Raw genomic sequence first — 26,869 nt, 5'->3', positions numbered from 1 at the left:
GGAAACAATATCTGTATACGTGCATTTTCTTTTTTTTTTTTTTTGAGGCAGTTGTGGTTAAGTGACTTGCCCAGGGTCACACAGCAAGTGAGTGTCAAGTGTCTGGTCTGAGGCCGGATTTGAACTCAGGTCCTCCTGACTCCAGGGCCAGTGCTCTATCCACTGCACCACTTAGCTGCTGCTATACATGCATTTTCTGATGGGTTTTGAAAAGTTGGCCTTGAGAACTTCAGAATCGGCAATAACTAGCTTTCACATTCAAATATCTTTGAGACTCAAGATTTATTTTGAGACTCAGAAAGAGAGGGCTTGGACTACCATGCTTTTACTAAGATGTAGTTTGAAAATTTGTTTTCTGAGATTCTTGAATTTCACCCCCTCCCAAAGTTGCTGACTTTATTTCTCACTTGTCACCTTAGCAAAAGATGCCTGTGGTATCATGTTTAAAACAAAATACATTTATGATACATTAAAAAACTGAATAAACGTAACCTCTTGTTTCTCTAAGGCCTTAGTGAAAGCTTTTGCAGAGAATCAGAGTCATGAAAGAAACTGAGAAAGACCCTTTGACCCTAAGTACTTCAGACTGTCAGCAATCCAGCTTCCTTGAAAGAGGAGAGACAACAAGAGGAAGAAAAAAAGCAAGAGAAGATGGTGAAAGCAGTTAGGAATGTTAATCAAGCAGAGTTTGAGGGATACTGGTTTGGTCTGGTCTGTCTGTATATAGGATATATACGTATACATACATATATTACATATACACACATACACATGCATATGATAGCTATAATAATAGGATGGAGCTATAGGATATTATATCTACATGCATATAAATACCTTATGTATAATATGTATACACACACACACACACACACACACACACACACAACTGTAGGATGTAGGATATGGTATGGAGCATCTAGGCGAAGTAGTAGATAGAGTGATGGACCTGAAGTCAGGAAGACTCGTTTTCCTGAGTTCAAATCTGTCCTCAAACACTTACTATCTGTGTGATCCTGGGCAAGTCACTTAATCCTGTTTGCCTCAGTTTCCTTATCTATAAAATGAGCCAGAGAAGGAAATGGCAAATCATTCCAGTATCTTTGCCAAGAAAACTCCAAAATGGGGTCATGAAGAGTAGGGCACAACTGAAAAATGACAGAATAATAACAGTATGTAGGAACATTTACTCTCTTGACCTTTTGAAACTCACAAGGATGGAGTCTCCAAACCTTTTACCCAAAAAGGAGATCAAACACAGAAGCAAAAGGAGTAAGACCTGTCCCACTGAGGCCATGTGTTGGCCTCAGAAAGCAGCAGGCCCAAGGCTTTTCCTCTTACAGCATTGACTTTCCTGCCATTAGAAAAGGGTCTAAGAGAGAATAGCCAAAGAGAAAATGCAGCTGGGGTTGTGGTTGTTAGCGCTTCTTGAAGGCACTGCCAGTTTTGACTACATAGATGTTTTTTCTGGGGGGGCTAGGCAATGGAGTTAAGTGACTTGCCCAAGGTCACACAGCTAGTAAGTGTTATATGTCTGAGGCTGGATTTGAACTCAGGTCCTCCTGACTCCAGTGCCCTATCCACTGCGCCACCTAGCTGCCCCTGACTATACAGATAATTGAGAAGGCTTCTCCTAGCCATTTGGTTAGCAGATTTTTTGAGAGTATATAACACGCTTAGTCTTTTCAAGTTACTTTGATTTCATATCATCATGACTCTTGCTAATCTCTTCCCTTTAGTGAGTAGCATACAATAAGTTCCATGAAATCATAGAAATGATTTTTTAAAAAACCTTTCCATCTCTCCTGGTTCCTAATAAAGTACTCTGAATATGAAAAAAAATCCAGACCTGTTACTATATCAGGAATTTGGTGAGTGGAAATGCTATTTATTATGAAGAAAGCCAATTCTCCTATAATTTATCTTAAAGAATTGCTTAAGGCACTTACGAGTGTGATGTTGAACAACTTGCTCATAATTATAAAGCCAGTGTGATTTCATAGACAGGTATTTGAACTCAGTTTTCCCTGACTCTAAGGCTGACTCTCTGTCTAGCCCATTTTTCTGCCTTTTATGTTCTTTATATATAGGAAACACCCTAATAAACAAGTGTTTATTAAATTGAAAGTCAATTGACAATTTTGAGGAAGCAATAACAACTTATTTTTGAAGGCAATCTACGAATTCTTTCAACTAGTATTTTATTTTCTGTGTTCAGAAGTTCTGGGCAGTTCTCTTGAATTATTTCCTGCATTAGAATGTTAAGGTTTGTTTGTTTTAGAAGACCTGTGATCATTAGGTTGTCTCTACACATCCTGACTTTCAGATCAGTATATTTTGCTTGCATAGTGAGCATATTTTATTTAATCTTACTTTCATTTTTTTGCTTCTTTTCTTCTAGGTTATCAGTTCATTTTTATGTATTTGTGTTCCTAATCTATTATTGTCTCTTTTGTTTCTTTGGTAAGACTCACCGTTACAGATTCCAGTTTTTCTATTCTGCTTATTATTTTTGCTGTGCAGGCCATGAATTCTGCTCTCATAATTCTCCTTTCTTTTAGAATACTCAGGAACAGAATGTTGTGGTTCTATGTTGTGTTCAAATTCCACAGGGTCCTCTGTTTCAGCAAGCACTAGATTATTTTCCTTTGTTTTACAGTATTTTTTCATAGGTGCCTGAACAAATTTACTAGCTCTGGAGGTCATATTTCTTTCTGCTGTTAATATTTTCCTCATTGATTTATCTATTTATGTTTAATGTTTATATTTTTGTCTTTATCTTTAATATCTGAGTTTCCTTTTTCTTAAGATCTTTGGTAATTTCAGTCTCCTTCCCCCTATATTTTTCTCTATTGTTCACTTTCCGACTCCCTGTTCTCTGATGGTGGTTTCCCTAGGGGCCAGATCTCAAAGCTTTTCAGCTTCCCATGCTGGGCAATTCATGGTTTACCAACCTAGGTTTCTTCCTTAAGTGATATTTGTGGAGATGGAATCAGCCCCAGGTGAATAATAAGCTCTTTTAGTGGAATGTTACTCACCTCCTCTCCCATACTCACGTCCACATAGTGTTGCTTCACCATTCCCACTTCCCTCAGTTTTCTGGTCTGGCAAGTCCAAAAGGCTGCCCATACTGTTGCCATTGCAGCCAGCAGTGATTTGTGTCATTTGGAGTTTGGATCTCTGAGGCTCTGGAAGGATCGATGAGTTTAGTCAGAGGCTCCTAACGTGGGCAATATCACCCCTTGGGGGGGTGATAGAACAATCCAGGGGGGCAGTAATAACCTCCAGTGCAATTGGGGGGCATTGAATAAACATAAAAGGGCAGTGGAAGCATAAGGAAAGAAGAGAAGAGAAGAAAAATTTGAAAAACTGTTCTTACATGTTTCATCTGTTGTGTAACAGAGTTAAAGTCATAGTGATTACATTATTTTCCAAACAAATGAACAAAATGCAAATTATAACCAATCAGTTGTCAGGTCTGCCAACAGGTCTTAACAAGCAGGTGTTGGCAGGTGAGCATATGGCGTATTGTTGGGGAATCCAGCATGCATCAGCAGAAATACTTACATGTAATGACTTGTTTACAATACAGTACTATATAGTTACGTGATACAATGTTGCATCATCAAAATTTCAATGCAGGAAAAACCCCACAAATTTACAATAAATTATTAAATTTAAGATTTTTAAAAAATATATATTTCATATATTTTTTGAAATGATGCAAATTTAAAAAAAATTAAAAGGTTAAAGAAAGTAAGCTTCCAGGGGGGCACTGAGTAATTTTTCTTTTAAAAAGTGGTGGTAGACCAAATAAGTTTGAGAAACTCTGGTTTAGGTCGTGGAGTTGAGCTCTATTTCAAACCCAGAGAAGTGCCCTGTCCCTTTCCCTCTGTTCTCTTACAGAGATCTTTTGAGGTACAGAATGTTGCCACTGCAAGTTTTTAGCAAGCTTCTTCAGCCTATTTCTGGGGTCTCCATGGTGGAGACTGGGATGTAGGGCTGGATTTTGTTTTAAGTGTTGGGTCAGCTAATGCATTCTCATTGCAGGTGTCGTGGTATGTGGTAGCGGAAGAGGTACAGGGGAGTCATAAGTTCAGTTTTTGAACTTTGTAACCCCTGTTCCAAAGCCCATTGGTATGGGACTTTCTCCTTATTGGTAGAGATGAATGCCATGCCCTGTGTGAGGGGCTGGACAGAGTTGGCCAGAGTGGGAGAGCTTCAGCTTTCTTTAGTCAAGGGACCTTCTTCAAGTATCGAGTCACTTCTAGCGTCCAGCTTTGAGAGGTAAGATAAAAGAAGCCAACTCCACTCCAGACTGTTGAAGGAAAAGACGCAGGGAAGACATGAGAAGAGTCTCCATCGTGTCCCTATCCCCATCTTACTCTTCTAGAGACTTTGGGAAGTTTCCCTTTGGGTGAGATCTAGAACTCTCTGATTGAGCTGAGTTATCTTGCACCCAATTGGTGAGCTTCTTCACCTTGTATTGTCTAGTATATATTCTCTGTACATCTTTTCTGATTTCTATTTTGCTATGATTTGGATAAATTAGTTTCTTTGTTACTCCCTTCATGTGTTCCTTGCGAAACTGGTATTTGGTGGGAAAAGGGTCAAGCCCTGGATGTAGAAGTTGGTGCCTCCTTCCCCCTGCCAATAATAATAAAGTGATCAGAAGTTGGCTTGAGCCCTATCATGGCCCTTAGAGTAGAAGTATTTGATGAAACAAGTATGTAAACTGCTAGCCCGATATCCCTTCTCTCTGAGGTCAAGCTTCTGGCCCTAATCTTTTACTTCCCCTTTTGGCAGGAATTATAGTCTTATCTGTAGAAGGCTGAGGGGAGAAGAAGCTAGAGATATCTATTCTATTTCCGTTGAAGCCACATGGAATTCACTCTCTATAACTTCTTTTGGATTCTAAGTATCCTAGATCATGGAGATAACAGCTGAAGTTACTTTATCTTTGGCTGATAATTTCTGTTTTCAAGAGGTTTGAGAGGTTGGGGGAATCAGAGGAAATGTCTAATTCTCTATCTTGTTTGAACAAGCAATGATATTTAATTTGAAATGTGAGTGATACTAGACCACATCATCTGTTAGTTGCTCCCTATTCTCCAACCATCTCCTCATCTTCAGCTACCTTGCATCCCTCAAGAAACCTCTACCTTTGTGACCTACTCCATGGCTGCCTCTCTTAGGCCAATATTTTAGGAAAGCTATAGACATAATGCCTCATTTCACTCTCTACTCTCTGACTATCTCATACTCACCTTTCTTCAAGCACCTATGCTTTCTTCTACTCCCTGTTCTCCTTCACCCTCAGTTCTGGAACCATGAGCCATAATCGAGTGAATTCTGCCACTGAACCTCAATGGTACATGCCAGTGTGCTCTCCTATTGTCCCACTCACCATTCTATAGAAGTGTAGAATCAGAGCTAGAAGGAACTTCAGCTGTTATCTCCATGATCTAGGATACTTAGAATCCAAAAGAAGTTATAGAGAGTGAATTCCATGTATGGTAAGGCCCTTATGTGGCAAGGACTACTTTTGGGTGGCTTCAACGGAAATAGAATAGATATCACCCTACTCACTATAGAATGTTAGTTTCATGAAGGTGAAGACTCTCTTTTAGTTTTTGCCTCTCTAGTGCTTAGCACAGTGTTTGGCCAATAGTATACACTTACTGAAATGCTTTTTCATTCCTTCCTTCCTTCATTGTTAGGCATAAAACAATATAGTAATTACTTTGAAAAAATACATATGGCCATCTTAGTTATTTCATATATTGGCTCTTATGAAAATCCCCAAGTTTTTCTTGTAAAAAGAAGTAAACTTCTGATATCTCCAAAAAAGAGGTTACATAAAGAGATTATACAAGTTCCTTTTCTGACAATTTTACTATTGTTCGTGGCTGGGTGGGTAGCCCAACAATTTAGTTTTCTTTGAAACTTGGGAAACTGCCTTGATGTCACAGTGGCTCAGATAAACTGCCTGTTTTCAGAAAGGGAAGGGTATATCTTTTAATCTGTACCATTGTTTTCTTCTGTGATCCTATGGGCTGAAAGGACAATCTACATTTTCTTTTTTTTCCCCTCAAAGTTTTATTGATACCTTTTGTTCTGTCTATCTGTCATTTCTATGGCTCTGGAGTCAGAGGTTGTGGGTTCATATACTTCCTCTGGCAGTAACTACGTTTGTGACTATTTAACAAGTCATTTGACTTCTCTGGGTCTGTGTTTTCTCACGTGAATTGAGGAGTTGGATTAGCTGCTTTCTGAAGTTCCTTCTAGCTTGGATTCTACACTTCTATAGCTTTTTATCTCTTCCCTCTCTCACTTAATCCTCCCTTATAAAAATATCCTGTTTTCTCTCTTGTGTGATATATTCTCACCTTCCAGATTCCTTACTTGCTTTTAAACTTTCAAACGTAATTTAGGATTTTCTTGCTCTGCTCTGTCCCAGAATACAGATATTGCATGTAAAATTTGGTTGCCTTGGTAGCACTTTGGGTAGAGTTGTCAGACTTAGAGCCAGAAAGATCTGAGTTCAAATTTGGACTCATAATAATCTCTGTCTGCCTCAATTTCCTTATCTGTAAAATGAGGATAATAATGGCACCTAGTCAGCTAGATGGCTCAGTGGATAGAGCACTGGGACTGGAATCAGGAAGACCTGAGTTCAAATCTGGCCTTAGACACTTACTAGCTGAGTGACCCTGGCCAAGTCACTTAACCTGTTTGCCTTAATATACTGGAGAACGAAATGGCAAACCACTCCAGTATCTTTGGCACAAATAGTCATGTATTTGGTCACAAATAGTCAAACAAGACTAAACAACAAGAACAAGAACAATGGTACCTATCTTCTTGTGGGGATGAGATGAGATAAAATTGGTAAAGCACTTTGCGAAACTTAAAACACTATTGGAATGTAACTATTATTATTAGTCATTTTGAAAGTGTTGCTCCCAACATCCTCTTTGTTTACTCTTTATGGCATATAAAATATTAAAGTATATTACTTTGACGCATGTTTTCTTCATTTCCCAGGGAGCAAAGATAATTTAGATGCAGAAAGCTTGGGAAAGCTTAGCTCTTAAACTGAAAACTCCAGTAATGATTAGTTCTTTCACCGAGAGTTATTTTCCACAGGGGTTATCAAAATTCTTCCAAGAAGTTAAGGATAGCTCTCATCTGACCTCCTCTAGCTAATCATCCTACACTGATTTTGCAGTTGGTCAGCTGGGATTTTAGGTGATTTCATAAATGGGTGAATTTTGTTATTTTTCCAGTGAGAGAAGTACTTTCTAATCACGGTCTTTTTTCTTTTTTTGATGGGACCTGTGATTTCACTGCTGCAGGGAATTCTCAGTAAGGAAACTTCTTATGCTAAGAGAGATCAGCTCTACTCTACAACTTACAGAAATATTTAAAAATGTGACATTGAAATTAATATCCTATTAGACAGTTTTATCCACTAATGACCTTAGTTTTTAATAGAGGCATGTAGAATGTTTAGATTTTTATCTCAGTTTCTACAGAAATGAGAAATATCTTGTACAAGGGCATACAGACAAAGGAAAACTCCACCAATGTTGTTGAGTTGTCTCAGTCATGTAAGACTCTTTGTGACCCTGTAGGTCTCTGTCCATGGGGTTTTCTTGGCAAAGAGACTGGAGTGGTTTGCCATTTCCTTCTTCAGTGGCAAACAGAGGTTAAGTGACTTGCCCAAGGTGACACAGCTAGGAAGTTTCTGAGGCTGGATTTTAACTCAGATCTTCCTGAGTCCACGCTCAGCACTATACCTATACCACCTAGCTGCCTCCATTCTACCAACACTTTCACTAATTTTTCTCAAAAATATATTGCTTTAAAGTTTTATCTCATTTTATCCTCACAGCAACACTGTTATTATTATGCCCACTTTACAGATAAGGTAACTGAGACAGACAGATTAAGTGACTTGCCCAAGGTCAAACAGCTATTATGCATCTGAGACCAAATTTGAACTCACATTTTTACTACCCCAAGTCTAGCCCTCTATCTCCTGTATTACCTTGCTGCCTTTAAACACAGAGAAACTACATTACAATTCAACCATTGCCATGAATTCAAACAGCATCAGTAAAGCCATCAGAAAGTTCCTTTCCCTCTAGGCCAGCTAGCTCCAAAACCTCTTTCTGTTGTTTGAAATCTCACTGAAGTACAAACAAACCAAATAGTTTCATTAACTATAAAATGAGAGCTCATAGCATCAGAGGTCTTAGAGGTCTGTTCCAACTCCCTGATTTTATAGATCCCAAAGACTCATACATCGTACATGGCAGAGCCAGGGTGTGAACACAGGTCTTCTGGATCAAGATCTGGCTTTCTTTCTACTATCCCAAGATGACTTTATTAGAGGGAGCTTATCTCCAAAGTCACTCCAAGCTTGAATTCTATGATCCTAAATAGCCCTCTAAATAATACAGATAGTAAACATTGTCAGAATTCATAGAATTATAGATTTTAGAGTTGACTATCTAGTCTCACTTAAACCTTAAATGGAATCCCCACTATAGGAAAGCAATCACCCATCTTCCACTTGAAGAACTCCATTTAGGGGGAAACTATTATCCCCTGACATAGCCCATTCTCAGGAAGTTTCCCCATCCCTCCCCATGTAAGAAGAATTTAAACAATCCATTTGACTTTGGTGCCTCAACTAGGTGAAACACTTTTTAATTGAATCAAACAATTAGAACTTAGAATGAACAGGGCCTGTACAACATCTTCAATCAGTCAAAGTCATCATGTGAGAAATCTGTTCATGCCTTAAGTAATTTGTACAAAAGAGAGAAAATATCTCAGAAACGAGGGCAAAAAGAGATTCTGATCACCTAGGTTTGGAGTAAAGGGGGGAATGAGCTGAGGCAATGAAGGATAGTCACTGGCTTTATAGGCATCTCAGAGATAAGAACTCTCTCTGAAGCTGAGGAAAGTTCCAAGAAAAGATTGGCACTTTCCCCAACTTGTGCTCCTGAACTGTCTATCCACAGATACTATAATAAAATCTGTTGTTTTGTTACACAAATATTTCTAGTAAACTGAATTTTGACTCAATCACAAAAAAACAGGAGTAAACTAGAGGCAATATAAATGTAAGGTTAGGTAGTGAGCCTCTGCCAAAGTGTTCGGAATTTTCCTAACTGAGAGCTCACAGTGATTATGAGTGAATTCAAAACTTTTCATCTAATATTAATTAACTAAAGCCAAAGAGAAGAGAAATATGAATCTTGGGGACGATAGACTTAAAAGAGTTGTTATAACTATTATATTGACATCAGTCTTAAATGTCAGTCCATCCATTGCTCCTGGTCTTTCCTCTGGAGCCAAGCTAACAAGTCTAATCCCTCTTCTACTTAGCCTTCTATGATGTAGACTCAAGGCCCTTTATCACCCAAGCTGCCATCATATGTATGCTCTTCAACTTCTCTGCGACCTTTCTAAAATGTGGCGTCTGTAACTGAAACCATAATTTGTATGTGGTCTGCCCAGGATAGAGTGCAAAAGGACCCTCATCTCCTTGTTCTTGGAAGCTATCCCTCACAAGGCAACCTAAAATTACATGAGCGTTTTGACTACCACATCATTAAAATGACCAGGTCTTTTTTAAGACAATCTATGACTCTCTCATCATCTTATAAGGTTGATTTTTTTAACCCAAGTCCAAGACTTTGCATTTACCCTTACCAAATTTCATTTTATTAGATTTAGTGCAATGATCTAGACTTCCAGGATCTTTCTGAATCCTGACTTTGCCATCCATTGTATTAACTGTCTTTCTCAGTTCTCTGTCAGCAAATCTGTTGAGTATGGACGACGCTCCATTGAAGACTTCCTGCCAACTTGACATTGGACTGTTGCTGTCTATTCTTTGAATTCACTCATTCAATCACTTCTGAATACATATAATTCTATTATCTCATTAATATTTCTCTAGAATTTCCAAAGAATAGTATGAAATGTTTTATCAAATGCTCCGCAAAAATTTAGATAAGATAGACTCTGAAGTGTAGGATTAGTTCTACGTGTAAGTAAGGTGGGCTTAGCTACCCCAAAATATCACCATACCTTAAACTCTCATCATCATAATCACTCTTTTGAGTTAAGTCTTTGTATTCACTATAAATGTATGTTATCCAATCTCAAGTGTGCTCTCACTGCCACAAGGCAATCTTTTTACTCCTCCTTCCTCAATTTTGTATCCTACTCACCCCAGTGGCTGTTCCAAAACTTCTCTTTCCTTAAACCTCCCATACCTTCTCATCCCACTCTCCTCTCAGCTAAAAAAACTTGCCTCATACTTCAAAAAAATTGAAGACATTCTCCAAGAGCTCTCTCTTCTCTTATTTTCCTCAGTGCATATCCCTCTCAAATAATCTGTCACTGATTGCTCCACTTAAGTCTCTGATAAAGAGGCAGCCTTTCTCCTTGTGAAGGCCTATCCCTCTCTATGTACCTTTGACCCCCCTCCCTTCTGTCTGCTGTAGCATAATGTCCCCATTATAATCCTATCTCTAATATTCAGTCTTTTCTTATCTACTTCTTCCTTCCCTTCTCCATAAATATGCTTCAGTCTCCTTATCCTTTAAAATGACTCTTACTAGGTCCTACAATCCCCATCTCTTTTCATCTTAGTTAAACGTGAAAAAATTAGTCTATGCTTAGTACCTCCATGAGGGTCAGCTAGGTGGTGCAATGGATAGAGCTCGTGCCTAGAGTCAGGAAGATTCATCATCCTAAGTTCAGATACTTGCTAGCTGTGTGACCCTGGGAAAGTCACTTAACCCTGTTTGCCTCAGTTTCCTCATCTGTAAAATGATCTGGAGAAAGAAATGGTGAAATATCTTTGCCAAAAAAACCCTAAATGGGGTCATGAAGACCCAATTGGACACAATTGACTGAAACATGACTGAAAAACGACTGAACAATATAAGTATCTACACTTACTGTCTGCTTCTAAGCACTCTGAAATCTGGCTTCTGATCTCATCATGAAACTGAAACTGCTTTCTCCAAAATTTCCAATGGTCTCTTAATTGACAAATCTATACATCTTTTTTTCAGTCCTCATCCTTTGCTTTTCTGTAGTATGTAACAGTGCTGACCACTTTCTCCTCTTGGATACCCTCTTCTTTCTGGGTTTTCATGACACTTTCCTCTCTTGGTTCTTTTACCTGTCTGACTTCTCCTTTTTAGTCTCCTTTGTCAGATCTTTATCCACTGCATATCCACTAAAGTGGGTGCCTCTCAAAGCTCTATACTGGGCTCTCTTCTCTCTTACTTGGTGACCTCATTAATTTATTCTCATGGTTTCAATTGCTATCTCTGTACAGATGATTGCCACATCTATATTTCTGGCACTACTCTCTCTTCTGAGCTCTAGTCCTCTATCGCCAACTTCCTATGGGACATTTCAAACTTCCTAGATGTCTCAAACTCATGATGACCAAAATAGAATTAGTTGTCTTTCCCCTCAGAACTCACCCCTCTTCCAAAATTCCCCCGGGAACCACAATCTTTCTAGTCATTAAGTTTTGCAACCTTGATGTCATCTCCTCCTCAATCTTACTCAACCTTCATTTACATCAGTTGTCAAATTGTATTTCTATTTCCATAATGTGTGTTATATAACTACTTTTCACTTTACACTTACACAATGCAGGCCTTCATCTTACCTCATTTGGACTGTTGCTATAACTTCCTAAGTGATTTCTTTAACTCAAGTCCTTTCCTGTTCCAATAGATCCTTCACATAGCTGCTAAAGTAATTTTTTAAAGGGCAAATATGACCATGTCAGTCCCCTACCCAATCAACTCTGGTGGCTTCCTCTTGCCTCTAGAATCAAATGTAAACTTTTCTGTTTAGCTTTTAAATACCTTCAAAACATAACTCCATTCTGTCTTTCCAACACCACTACGTATTATTCTCCTTATCACTTACTTTCTCATGCCCCATGATCCAGCCCAGGACTTCTCTCTGTTCCTCACACATGATACTCCATCTCCTTTGCTGATCTAGGCATTGACTTCCCAATGTATCAAAGGCACTTGGATGGTCTTTGTGAAGTGCTTAACATAAGGCATACCATATAGTAGGTAGTATTATACAAATATTATTATTGCTGCTGACAGCAGTAATCCCAAGCACTTCAACAATGTCCTGGAGATTATTTATGGGCCAAAGAGCTCTGGGACCTCTCAACTACTCAGTGCTGATGGAGCCACACTGACCAGTGACAAGGATATGATCTTGGAGGAATGCTGAAGCCATTCATTGTATGCCTCAGATTGTAATCAGTTCCTCTCTAGCTGAACCACCAAATGAAGAGATTCCTCTCAAGTGAGAAAACACCTGGCAATGTTTCCAACCCAGCAGAGAGCTGCAAGGCAGGGTCCATTGCTCATACAGAAGCTGACTAAAATCTTCTGGCTTGTGTGGCAAAAGGAAGTCATCTCTCAGGAGCTTAAGGATACTTTCATTGTCCATCTGTATAATGGAAAAAGAAACAGGCTGTCCTGTGACAATCAGAGGGCAGTGTACCCTTTAATTAGCTGATCCTCTAGAGGATGGTCACCTTCCCTGAGAGTCAGTGTGGCTTCAGAAAGGGCCATAGAATGGTCAACATGGTGTTTGCTTCCTAACAACTCCAGGATAAATGCTAGGAACAGAACACAGGTCTGTACATAATGTTTGTTGACCTGGCCAAGGCCTTTGATACTGTCAGTCATGAAGTGAGATTTGGTTGTCCAGAGAAGTTCATCAGCATTGTACATCAGTTTCATGATGACATGCTGGCACAGGTTCTGGATAAAGGATGATATTCTCATGTTTTCCTGATCACCAATGGCATGAAACAGGGCTCTGTGCTTGTTCCCATGCTTTTCAGCATCATGTTTCCTGTGATATTGTCAGACACTTTCAGTGAGGATGAAAATAACATTAAGATCAGCTTCCACCCTGGTGATAAATTATTTAATTTGAAAAGGCTACAAGCCAAGACCAAAGTAGAGGGGGAGTTGGTGTGTGACTTTTTGTTCACAGATGATTGTGCACTCAGTGCAGCCTCTGAGACCAAGAAGCAACAGAGTATAGATCGATTCTCTGCCACTTGTGCTAATTTTGGCTTCATAATCAACACCAAGAAAACAGAGGTCCTCTACTAGCCAGCACCACAATCAACTATATATGGAACCATTGGTCACAGTAAATGGAGAAATTTTGAAAACTGTAGATAAGTTCACTTACCTTGGCAGTATATTCTCCAGAACTGTTCACACAGATGATGAGGTATCTGATACATATATTGCCAGTAGTAGTTCAGTGTTTGGGAGGCTTTGAAAGAAAGTGTGAGACAACATAACTAATGTGGAAAGGTTTCACATGATTGCACATATAACTTATATCACATTGCTTGCTGTCTTGGGGAGGGGAAGGAGAGGAAGGGAGGGGGAAAATTTGGAACTCAAAATCTTTCAAAAAATGAATGTTGAAAATTATCTTTACATGTAATTAGAAAAAATAAAATACTATTCAAGAAAAAGAAAGAAAGAAAGAAAGTGAGAGAGGGGAGGTATCAGGCTGCATACCAAGCTGAAGGTCTACAGAGCTATTGTTCTGACTAGACTGTTGTATGCCTAGGAAACCTGGACAATGTATCAGCACTATGCCAGAAAATTGAACTGCTTCCACATCAATTGTTGCAGGAAGAACTTGAAGATTACCTTGCAAGATAAGGTACCAGACACTGGTCCTCTCTAGAGCTGAACTGCCAAGCATTCAAACTTGCAGAGAGCACAGCTCCAATGGAATGGCCACTTAGCCTGAATGCCAAATGCACAATTACCTAAGCAACTATTTTATGCAGAACTTGCACAATGTAAGCATTCACATGATGGTCAGAAGAAACAGTATAAGGATACTCTCAAGGTATCTCTGAAGGATTTTAATCTTGACTGTGAGACATGGGAAACACTGGCAGAGGACCACCCAGCACGGCATGACCACATCAAAGAAGGGGCTGTACTCCGTGGGCAAAGCCAAAATGTAGAAGCACAAAGGAAAGATGAGCTGCACAAATCCAGACAAATCCAGATTTGTCCTCCTAAGTGCTCTAATAGACCACTTGTGTTTGATCTGTGGTAGTGCCTATGGTCACATACCATACCTTGACTCCAATATTATGATTGTTCTTTGAAAACAAGCACAAACAACAACCACATAGTAGGCACTATTATTATTATTCCTTTCTCCCCCCTGCCTCATTGAATCCCTTCTTTCCTTCAAGACACAGCTCAAACACCCTTTTCTACATGAAGCCTTTCCTGACAGTCAACTGCTAGTTTCCTCCCTCTCAAACTATCTTGTATTTAACTGCTTTATACTTATCCTCTTTATATTTATTTTACATATGTATCATTGTTGTCTCCCTGCTAAAATGTAAGATCCTTGTGAGTAAGGATTGTTCTATTCATTCTGTTTGTATCCTTAGCATCTAACATAGTGCCTGGCACATAGTAGGTGCTTAGTAAATATTTTATTGATTCACAGGAAGTACTTAATAGTGTTAATTGATTGATTTGTTTCTTTAGGAGACTCCTATTAAAATATGAATATTATTGAAGGAATCTTATTATGTATTTAGTGGTCATTAACACATTAGTACAGCTTTAGTTTATCAGTTTTAGATTTCTCTTCCTGACTTCATTATTTCTCTCACTGGCACTGCCAATCACTCAGTTGTCAACCGTTGAAACCTGCTTGTTAACTGTCTTTTGCTCTTTCCTTTTTTTACTTCTTCCTCCATATAATCAGTTTTCAAATCTTGTTGATTCTACACCCACACTATCTCTCAAATCCATCTGTTCCTTTTTTGTTTCTACTGTCATCCCCAGTATTGAATTTCCTTATTACTTGTCTAGACTACAGCAACAGACTCCTGGCTAGTTTCTTTACCCCCTGTCTCTGAGCTCTCAAACTAGCTCTCACTTTGTTGTGAGATCAATCTTCTTTGTCCATAAATGTTTCTTTCCAGCAATATATTTCCTTTCATAAAAACCTACTTTGATGCAACATCATAAAAATAAAATATTTATCAATCCAAGAAGCATTTGTTAAGCACCTATAGCATTATATGCATGGTATTAAGGATACAAAGCCAAAATGAAACATAGTCCCTGCCCTTGATCGGCTTACATTTGACTATAAAGTAACAGAAAGGAAATGACTGGTTATCAACATAGCAGTCATTTCAGTAGGAGCACCTGCAACTCATCGGTTAGAGTGAAGGTTAAATTCAATACCAGATTACAAAAATAAGATAAAATGAGAAGACACTGCCTTGATTTATGGTAATTACAACCCGATCTGTCAACAATCTATTGACCCTTCAAAATGGGACCTGAATAAAGACTTTGATGACAAACTTTTCCTGAAAAGTTTAACTAATGCAAAATAATCACGATAAGGAGACCAAAAGAGCCCAGAAACTGCCTCAGTCACAGAACCTCCTCCTGAAGTAAAAAGATGTAGGAGACAAAGGCAACATTAGTTTAGATTACAGACTCATAAAATGTTATAGGAGAATACAAAAGAGTATGAATAAAATGATGTCAGAGAACAGCAGTTCTCCTCAGCCGAGGAGAAACAAGACTATCGAGTTTGGCCTGAAATCTTCCAGCTTATTTCAAACACAAAGCAAGATTGTAAAAGAAACATTTGTAGATGAAACTGGCATTAGGACAGCAAATTAGATGGGAAATGAAAAAGATTTTCGGGTATTTCCATGGTCATATATTCTCTTCTAGCAATCTCAGTGAAACTCTATCACATCAGTACCCAATATACTATGTATGTGAAGCAGCAGCAATGATACTTAGAAAGACGGAGCTGGGAAGAATCAGTGGCTTAAGTACAAATGAAATCCATGCTAAACACACACAGTTTTAATGGCCCTTGGGGACAGATACTCAAGAAGGAAGGATTTCAAAGGAATGGAAAAGATTAAAGATGATATACCCTTTTTTAAAGCAACCAAAAGGAAATCAATATCAAAATCAAATTATATGCTACATTCTCATTTCTCTAAAATCTTTGTGAACATATTATATCCATACATTGAAGTTGTAATAGGTCAGGCTTGACATTTAGCAGTCAACAAAAAGAAATGTATTTCGTATATGGCATGTAAAGGATAATCAAAATGGATAAAGTACCTGTCTTAGGTAGACATGAACCCCCTTATATCCATTCAGAATAAGTCAGGTCAGCAGGTCAGGATGCAGTGACTTGCACAGATATGGCATATTAGTCAAGTCTGTAGGACATTGATCCCATGTGGGTTGTCCACTTTTATGCTCTTTGGAAATCAGGAATCTTGCATCACAAGCAACATGGCTTAAGCCTAAGCTCCCTGTGCCAATCAAGTTTTGGAGATAGCTTCCTTGACTTTTAGGAAAAGTCCTACTTTATTCTCCTCTTATTATACTCAAACTCTTGGCAGCAAGGTCCCAAACAATTTCTGCAGGACTTTGCAGCACTAAAATGGCTTTAGGGCCATTACTGGATAATCCTAATCTCAGAGACATGAGAAACCTCCCATAGGCAGTGTTGGAAGGAAACAAACAAACCAACCAACCAGAAAGAGAGAAAAAATGAAACAAAAAGAACTCCTCACCCCCTCCAGCTCACTGAAAAAGTAACCAAATATGAAAGAGAATGAAACAAGAAATCTCAGGCTTTGCTTCCTCCCTTTGGAATGACTGAGTTTTTGATATTAATGATTTGGTATATATATGGTGGGTGATAACATTTTTATAGTTCACAGTGGGTCTCTGTGTAAAGCATTGATAGTACCAGGGACATCAGGATCACCACACGAATGACAAAACTTCTGACAATCACTGATTCTCATCATGGTATCTGTAGTAAAATAGCCAAGAGGTCATTACTCTCTTACACAGAATCTTTTCTGGCACCAGACTTAACAGTGAGACTCTCTACCACCATTTTCTCAGTGTTTCCCAGCCCATCAGCCAGGTTATCCTCTCCCCTGGGGGCCCAACTGGGTGGGTAACCCAAAATCTATTACATCTCCATTAAGTGCTATGTCCCGCAAATACCAATATGCGATGGGAGGCATTGACTGACAAAGTTCCTCTATTGGTTCTGTTCCCAAAGGAACAGCTTTTGAATATCCAGTCCTTTTCTCTCTAGGCCTCAAGACACTCAGTCAGATGAATGGCCAAGGTCCATAATTCATCAGTGTAGAAGAAGATCTTATCTGATCTGCCTCTCAAGGCTCTTTCATATACTGGCTATGTAGATTACAACTCATTAGGAGGACTTGCTAGAACCCCCTTTCCTCAAGGTATTTCTTTTTAACCAGACCACAGAAATCCAGTGGCACATGCCTCTTTTATTGTGGGCAGACCAGAGCTATGAGTAATTCAGGCAAAGCAGCATTGCTGAGGAGCTAGGTCCTGTTGTGTAGGGGCTCATTGGGTTATTGGAGGAAGCAGGAAATTGAGACTTGGACTAGTGGTAGAGTCCTGTCATGATGGCCAACAGTACCTGAGAGACCTGAGAGGGCACAATTTTGAATGTGTCATTTGCATGTAATTGTAGAGAACTCCTGTCCTCTTTCATTTTATTAAAAGTGACATTTTCATTACCCAACTCAAACTTGATGACCACTACCTATTTCTGGTGACTTACAAGGATAATGCTAATGGGGATCAGGACCAATTGGTCATCGGCAAAAAGACATGTTTGGTCTCACTGAAATCAAGGCCATGAGAGAAGAGAAGGTCAACCCTAAGAAAATCTTGGGTTTTGGCACTCAATTTCCCATAGCAGACAAAGAAGTCTAGAAGCATATTGATTGATCTGGATTAAGGGTAGTCATCTGACCCTATTTCATTTGTGTAGAAGCAACTAGGACCCAGGAGACAGGAGAACAAATGCTTTTCAAAACTGGTATAGAAAATGGCCACTTTGGGTTGCTTAGAGCTCCAGAAGTTTTATGGTCATTTGGTCTTGCCACCCATAGGTGGCACCCAAAGGCTCTGTTCAGACTGTTCATCCTGGACAGAGACCTACAAAAACATGGACCCCATAGGATCACAAGGGCCAAGGGGGAGAGACTAATGGATAGTCCAATTTAGATTGTCTAGGGCTATAGTGTGTTCTTGGGCTCCACAAGAGGTATACTCATGGGTGAGTTTATATATAGGCACCATTAGTATAGCCAGGTTGGGATTATGAGTTCTCCCAAACCTAAACAATCCAATAAGCCTCTGGGTTTCCTTTGTCAACTATGGAGAACTGAGTGCCCAAACCCTGGATTTTCTTAGGATTGACCTTCTCTTCTCTTACAGCCTTGATTTTGGTGGGACTGAACACACATTTCTGCTTGGTACCTATGGGTCCTGACCTCTATCAGCACTCTCCTTGTAAGTCACTAGAAAGGGGTAGTGGTCATCAGGTTTGACAAATACTAAGGCAGGGGAAAGAATGATCCTCTCTACTTTTATTTCCAGGTCAACAAATGAGTGACTGAATACATCTCAAGATGGAGTCATAAACAGCCCAGAAGCAATTTAGACAGCATTTCTAAGGAAGTTCTGGGAAAGAAACCTGTGTCCTGGGAAAAGATAGAGTTTTCATCATTGCTGCTAATCAAAGTATATCAAGTTGCTCTCATATGCAAGTCACTGGACTAGGCACAAAGACAAAGAAAAAAACTAAGTAGTCCCCTGCTTTCAAAGATTCTACTAGGGGAAGGGGAAGATACAATATGTATACAGGCAATTGAAAATATGACAAATATATACATGAAGAGAGAGCACTAATAAATGGAAATTAGGAAAGGCCTTATGTGGAAGCTAACCCAACCTGTTAATGCAAATGAGAATTTCAGATAGTAGCACCAGAGCCTGTGCTACAGTATACAGTATTAACAAAAATTAGAAAGAAACTATAAGAGAACTTAAAAGTAAAATAAAAAAATACAAAGTGAATAAATTATCTGAATAGTAATAGCCATAAAATATTTATATAAATGTAACTGTAAACCATGTTTTAAAGAAATGAAGGAAGACAAATAATTATAGAGACTGCCACTGCTTGTGTTTGGCCTATATCAACAGAATAAAAATGACATACCAACATAAAAAAGTAATTTGGAGGAACAAAATCTCAAGATATATATAGTAAGAAAAAATACATGAAAGAAGGACACATAACATTACAAGGACTGAAACTGTATTATGAAGCAGCAGTCATCAAAACTATTTGGTACTGGTTAAAAAGCAGAAAAATTGATCCGTGTAATGGACTAGAAAAGAAAGAAACAGAAGCAATAAAATTCAGTAGCCCAGAGTTTGATAAATCTATGGACATAAATTGTGGGGGGAAAGACTCTCTTTTAAAAAAGCATAAGAATTGCTGGTAAAACTAGAAAGCAGTCTGGCAGAAATTAGATTTAAATTATCATCTTATGCTATATGCCACAATAAATTCAAAATGAAATCATAGCATGAATATAAAAAAGCCACATCATTTTTTAAAATGGAGAAAATATAAGGAGGTACCTTTCATCACCATGGTTGGGGGAAGATTTCTTAACCAAAAAAGGTATAGAGGAGAGCATAAGAGAAAAAAAACAATTTTGATAATATAAAAATTTAAAGCATTTGAATGTGCAAAATTAATGAAGATTTTGTGAGAAGAGAAATTGAATCTAATCATTGGTGAAAAAAAGATGGTCATTTAACAAAGGAACAAAACATGAACATAATATACCACTGGAAAGCAACCCAAGGAACAGAAACACAGGAAAGGTGCAATTATTTCTGAGTATTTTAAGTAATTATTTTTAAGTAATGAAATAAATTACTATATGCTTACCATGTTTAGAGGGAGAGTAAAAGAAAGAAAGAAAGAAAGAATGAGAATGAAAGCAAGAGAGAGCATTACAAGGTTAAAAAAAGGAGAGGGAATTATGACAATTTTTTTTTAAAAAAAGAAGCAAAAGGATAAGGATATAAATAGACCTTAAAGGAAAATAAAAAGTGAAACAGAGGAACAGAACTGAAGCACTGTGGACTAAATCCCATAACTCCTTCTACAACTCAATAAATTTATTTTGTAAGACCAAGTTACACAGTGGAAGGGAGCATAAATGGTGAGAGAAGAGGTGGAAGGGAGAGAAAAATGGGTGACATACCCTTACTAAGGTGAACAGCAAAGGAATGATGATTCCCCATAGCCTCTTTATAAGAAGGAGGGCTGCAGGAGGATGGAAGCAGTAGCAGAAAGGAGTGATTGAGTCTGAGAGATTGAAAAGAGTCTCAACAACAATGGGAAGAATGAGGCCCCTGAAGAGCACTCTCATGGGGAAATAAAGATGTGATTGTGATGAGAGATGAGGACCTAATGATAAGTTTAATCTTGGGGCAATTTCAGTATTGGAAGGCTGCTTTCTCTGGGAGTATTGTAACTCTACAGGCAATATTCTGACAAAGGAGAAGATACGTGTGAATTTTGGGGAAGAGCTGGCACCGAAAAGGGTGTATGGTGGGGATGAAGACAGAGGGATGAAACGGCATGGCTGGTGGGAAGGAAAACCAACCACACAGTGTGGGACACAGGGTATTTTCTACCTTGTGCTGCTTACATCAACATTGCTTCCCTCATAAACTGAATAACAGAATCAGAATTCTGTGCTTCAATAAAATAAGAGCACGTTTTTAGAATAAACGAAAAGGAAGAGAATTAAGAAAGAACACAAAGCAAAGAAAAATTCCTTAGAAAAAAGTACAGAAAAGGAAAAGGGTATTGTAAAAAAAAATAGGATGTCCCAAAAGTCTTAGTGCAGTTTAAAGCTTTAAATCATGTAAATATTAATACATATATGCATACTTAATCTTTAATAACTTAATAACATTAAGACTTTTAGGACACTTTGTAGGAAATCAGAGAAGAGTAAAGTGAAGATTTCAACAATATCTTTTTGAAATTTTGAACTTTAATTTTCTTGGTTTTTCTGAATATAACAAACATCAATAAATGTATTTCCATGTACAAAAGAATAGGGGAAAAAGGACTGTACATGAAACTATGAATGTCTATTATGTGAAGCTTATAATTGAAAAAGAATATAAAATAATGTTTAATAATTATTTGACGTATCAGTTTCAAAACAGTTCTGATTGTGTTTCTCTTTCTAAGCCTTATTCTGTTCTCTTCTGTCCCTATAAAAATGCTATTGTGATTCTCTCTTCTCTCTTTACTTACATTTGATGAACAGTACATTTTCCTAAGTCTTTTCTTAATTATGGCTCACAAATTTTCAATGAAATTTAATCAGTCCAGTTCTCAGGGCATTGATACATGTTATAGCCATCTCTTGGAAAATATCTTACCCTTCTATGACGTGTAAAGTTGTGTTTCAGTATTGCATCTGCATTTTAGAATTTCTGTAATTTTCAAACAATTCTGCTTTGAATGATGTAAATATACTTTTTAGAACTTATCCTTCCTGCAGTGGGAATGAGACTTCCATCCAGGTCCACTGGAAATAAAAACATCCTCTGAACACATTTGTGTGTGCAGAAATTTTACAATCTGATGATGTCCACATCTTACAGGCTTACCTGGACTTCTTCTGACAATAGCTTTTGTATAGGTTTGAATGAAAAAGTGAGTTTCATCAGAAAAAAAAATTCCCATTCTTCAATACTTCTGTCTTTATCCTATCTTGCTCATGAGAATTTTTATTTAGCATCTTTTTTAAAAAAATTGGTCTTGCTGTCCTGTCATCTTCAAAGAGCCTACTGTATTGTTGAGCATTGCTAGAGCTAGAAAGCAGTGATCTGCATTTTTCAGGTCCCTCTGAAGGTCTTCACTTTTTTTCCTAAGGATTAATTCTGGGCCATCACCAGTCATTTTGACTTTTGTCTTGCCACTGGATTCCGATGACTCCAGAGGAGAGCGTGAGGCTGATGACTTTGGGTAACTCTGCCTCACTTAAATCCAATTCACTTTCAAGTCAACACATTACCCTTGTGATGTTATTCGTTCAAGAGCAAGAACAAAGGACAAATGACAAAAAGGACTACTTAGGTTATTTCCCCAGCAACAGTTTGTCTGCTCTTTGCTTTTTTTTTTTCTCACACTTTCCTCATACTATGTTAGGGTGCTACTGATTCTGTTTTTAATGTGATTGCGAATGATTTTTTTATTTGTTTCAGTCAGCAAAAATCCACCTCCTCGACCTCTCATCCCTACCCCTAAATGAGAACAAAAGAAAACAAAACCCATTATAAACATGTGTAGTCAATCAAAACAAATTTCCACATTAGCCATGTCCAAAAGATATTTGCCTTTCCAGTAGGGTTGGACTAATCTACAGCTTTACCTACAGTGCCTTAGTGTGCCCACTTTCCATGGTTCCTTTGATATCTACTGTTTCTGTATTCTGTCATCTTTGCCAATTTGCTACGAGTGAAGTAAAACCTCAGAATTATTTTGATTTTCATCCCTTTTCGTTAGTAGTGATACGGAACATTCTTTCACATGGTGATCAATAGCAATTTTTTTAGAAAAACTGTTCATTCCATTACCTCTTCCACCACTGTCTTCTGTTTCACATAAAGAGGTTGTCCTCCTTGCAAAGGTAAATCCTTCTACATGCACAAGTAATCAAACCCATTATATCCCATCTTCTCCAGTTGATTGGCCCTTTAATCATCCCTCCTCTCTCACTGATCTTTAACCTCTTCCTGTCTACTGTTTTCTTTCCTTCTGCCTGCAAATGCCCATAGCTGTCTCATCTTCAAAAAACTCTCACTTGACCTGTCTATCCTTGCTAACTATTGGTCTATACCTCTTCTCCCTTTTGTGGCTAAACTCCTTGAAAAGGCAGTCTACAATAGGGACTCTCACTTCCTTTCCTCTTAAATGTTAATTTCTTTCTTCCTCATTCTTTGTAATCTGGCTTCCAACTCAAAGTGCTCTCACTGAAGTTATCAGTGATCTCTTCGTTGTCAAATCTAATGTCATGTTCTTAATGTTCATCCTCCTTGAACTGTCTGTAGCCTTTGACACTCGTCACCATCTTTTCCCGGATACTCTCTTCTCTCTGGTTCTTCTCCTACCTGTCAGACCTTTCTTTCTCGGTCTCCACTGGCAGATCTTCACCAGCTGATGACCACTAACAGGGGGTGTCCCCCAAGGCTTTGTCCTGGGCCCTCTCCTCCCTTTATATTATTTCATTCAATGATCTTAGCCTCTCTCATGGTTTTAATTATAATTTCTATGCAGATGAATCTCAGGTTTACTTGTCTAGCCCTAACCTTTCTCCTAACCACCATCTTCTGCTTCCTATTAAACATTTCAAACTTGATGTTTTAAGATATCTTAAGTGCAACATGTTTAAAATTGAACTCATTATCTTCCCTCCAAAACTTTTTCCTCTTCCTAACTTACCTATTGCTCTCCAGAATGCCAGCATCCTTCCAGTCACCCAGGGTTGCAACCTAGGTGTCATCCTTGACTCCATATTCACTCATCTTCCCACCCCTATATTATCATTTCAACCACAATATACAACCCCCCCCCCCTTAACAATGCAACCACGCTGGCACAGGCCATCATCGCTTCACATCTGGAATGCTGCAATAGCCTGCTGGTTTGTCTTTCTGCCTCATCTCTCCCCATTTCGATCTATCAGTTGCACGTATTTTCAATGCAGTAATAAAGCTGAAAGAAGTAGAATTGATTAAGGATTGGTCTTAGAGCCAGGAAGATCTGTGTTCAAATCCTGTCTCCAGTGAATCGTGATTATATGGTTATGGGCAAGTCAGAATCTGGCACAGAGCAAGCACTAAAATGTTTGTTGACTGACAATCTCTAAAGCAAATCTACAGGTAGCCCCATGACTCAGAGGATACAGTGTTAGCCTAGAGTCAGAAAGACCTGAGTTCAAATCAGGCCTCAGATACTTATTAGCTATGTGACCTTGGGCAAGTCCCTTAAATCTGAATTTATTCAACTGTTATATGGGGGATAATACAAGTACCTGTCTTATAGGGTTGTTGGGAGGATAAAATGAAATATTTGTAAAGCACTTAGCATTTTGCTACTGTTGAGTTGTTTCAGTCATATCCTATTCTTTGTGACCCCATTTGGGACTTTCTTGGCAAAAACGGTTTGCCATTTCCTTCTCCAGCTCTTTTTACAGTGAGGAAACTGAGGCAAATAGAGTTATATGACTTGCTTAATGTCATGCAGCTAGTATATATCTAAGGCCAGATTTGAACTCAGGAAGATGAGACTTCCTGACTCCAGGCCCAGCGCTCTATCCATTCTGACACCCACCTACTCTAAAGCACTTAGCACAGTACCTGACAAATAGTAGGCACTTGATAAATGCTCATTTCTTTCCTTAATATATATTAAAGACATTGGTGGAAGGAGTTTCTACCCTAAGGAGATCACATAACCAGACCCCACAAAAAGGTGTCAGTGAAATGAATCTTTCATCATAGGTTATGTATTTAGGAACAAGGTCTATTTGTGCTCATTGAAATGTCAGAATTTCCAGTAAACTTTTCCTTTTCCTAGCAAAGAAACCTTAATCTCCTTACTGGAAATTGTTCTATTTATGCAGCATATCCTGCATTGAAAACTGTTTCAGCTCTGAAGTTATATAAGTCTAACAGATGGGACTTGCACAGTTTTTGAATACAAGGTCTAAATAGGTTGCAATCCCTTAACTACCCATTCACATGGCAGAGAAAACAGATTTTCAGGCTTTCACCAGGAAAACTAGATGAACGCAGTTAGCTGGGTGCAAATCAGTGGCAAAATCAAACGACCAGTTTTTAATTGGTGGATGCTAAATTCTATAGACTGACTCAGAATTCTGATGGCACTCATTCTATTATAATAAATTCTTTAAGGCCCTGAAAGAAGGATAAATATTTCTGAAGGAATCAAGTAGTAAATTTATCTGAATAATAAAAAACAAATAAATTGCTTTTGAGAAACAAAATTTTTTTAGGGCATGTTCTCACCAGTTAAAGTAATTCTAAAAGGTCTGAGTTATAATTGCATCTGTGCCCCTCATACTCCAGAAATTTCCACAAGTGGCTAAATGAGGCCAGTGAGGTTCCACTCCTGTTATGTGGTCATAGGCTAACTGTTGCCTTTCCTGCAATTCACTGCAAGTATGGTGACTTCTTTCAAAAAAATCAGAAGGATACTGGGACTTTGAATTGATGTCTACTTTGCATCTTTGTTTCCAGGCATGACAATACTTAAATCATACTAGACTGATTGTCATTAGCTTAATGTTAACTTCAAGCTCAGTGGCCCACTTGGAGCTATGGTGTCAGTCAGCGTTTCTGACCTTTCATGAAATAATAATAATAACAATAACAACAACGATAATAATAAAACCGACATTTCTATAGCAGTCAGGAAACAAACATTTATTAGGCACTTAACAGGGGCCAGGTACTATGCTAAGCATGGAGATAGAAAGACAGACAAAAACATAGCCCCTTCACTCAAGGACTTCACATTCTAAAGGGGGAAAGCAACATGTAAATAACTGTGTACATAAAAGGGAAGAGAGAAAGAAATAGTATTAATTAAATGTTTACTAAATGCTTTATTAATATGACCTTATTTGATACTCACAAGAACCCTGTGAGGTACATGCTATTATTATCCTCATTTTATAGCTGAGGAAATAAGGCAGACAGAGCTTAAGTGACTTGCCCAGAATACTACAGCTATTAAGTATCTGAGGCTAGATTTGAACTCAGGTTTTCCTGACTCCAGGCATTCTATCCACTGTTCCAAATAGCTGCCTGTACATAGAAGATCTATGCAGAGTAGCTGGAATGTAGTTTCAAATAGAAGGCACTAACAGGATGTCACTTTCAGGTTTGCAAAGTACTTTATATAAGGTTTACTAACTTAAAACGGCACTAAGACTTTTGGGGTATTCTGTATTTGGTACATCTTCTGTACCATCCCCTCAACTCAGAACTCACAGATTTCTAGGTTGAGCCTTGGTGTAGAGCAAATACTGCAGGGTTCCAAGGTATCCTGTGGGCATATGCTTGTTAACATTATAGATTATGAGCCCCTACTGGTGAGCTGAAATTTAAGAGCCAATAAATATAATTAGTTCAAAGCAAAGACATGGTAAGAAAAGTAGCAACAAAACATTCCTCCCATGAACCTAGGGCGCAGAGACTCATGGTATCCATTGGAAGATTGGGCATGAACTTAGAGCATGCATTTAGGAAATCTATGCGACCAAGGTAACGCGTGCCCTCCAGTATCGTAGGGCCCTGGAATTCTTTCTTGTGGTGTCTGCTCTCAGGCTACATGTTGCTGAATGCAGTGTCTCAGCTGTCTCAGCCGAGCTCCCTGAGAGTTCTTTCTTCCTACTTTCAATTACCAAGGCTAGCTCTTTCTCCCATCTATAACTGACTCTCTTCTCTCCTTCCAGATGTCATTGAAGCTGCTTCCTTCCTGTAATGCTACTCATCTTTGTGTTTGTGGCCGATGTGTGTATATGGGGGGAATTAGGGAGAGCAGAGATAAAAAAATCGCCTCCTGACCTGCTGCCCTCTGGTAGAGGTGAAAGGGTCATAGCACACAAAGCTGTTCCCTTCCTTGAATGCTTCAAACTTTTGAACTCTCAAACTGTCTCTAAAGCTTGACAGGTCATTTACCTTTTAATGACATCCAAACATGTGGCCGATACTCACCAAGCCAATGGCCAGCTGCCCTTCCAATTTAATCAGAG

At 38.5% G+C, this 26,869-nt stretch overlaps 1 long non-coding RNA gene across 1 annotated transcript in view; it reads right to left on the bottom strand.

Moving 5' to 3' along the window:
- The window catches only part of LOC110208471 (uncharacterized), a 51,606-nt gene that overhangs the window by 8,421 nt on the left and 16,316 nt on the right, over positions 1-26,869 (bottom strand). The window contains exons 2-3 of the long non-coding RNA XR_002324505.2: positions 13,288-13,374; positions 3,039-3,188 (exon numbers count right to left, since the gene is read on the bottom strand). This is a non-coding gene — a long non-coding RNA (uncharacterized LOC110208471). The remainder of the gene's footprint in view (positions 1-3,038; positions 3,189-13,287; positions 13,375-26,869) is intronic.

Source organism: Phascolarctos cinereus, unplaced genomic scaffold, assembly GCF_003287225.1.
Source record: "Phascolarctos cinereus isolate Bilbo 61053 unplaced genomic scaffold, phaCin_HiC Scaffold_3;HRSCAF=262, whole genome shotgun sequence".
In the NCBI taxonomy this organism is placed as follows: domain Eukaryota; kingdom Metazoa; phylum Chordata; class Mammalia; order Diprotodontia; family Phascolarctidae; genus Phascolarctos; species Phascolarctos cinereus.
Note: the sequence above shows the minus strand (reverse complement) of the source record. Positions and strands in the feature narration are given on the sequence as shown.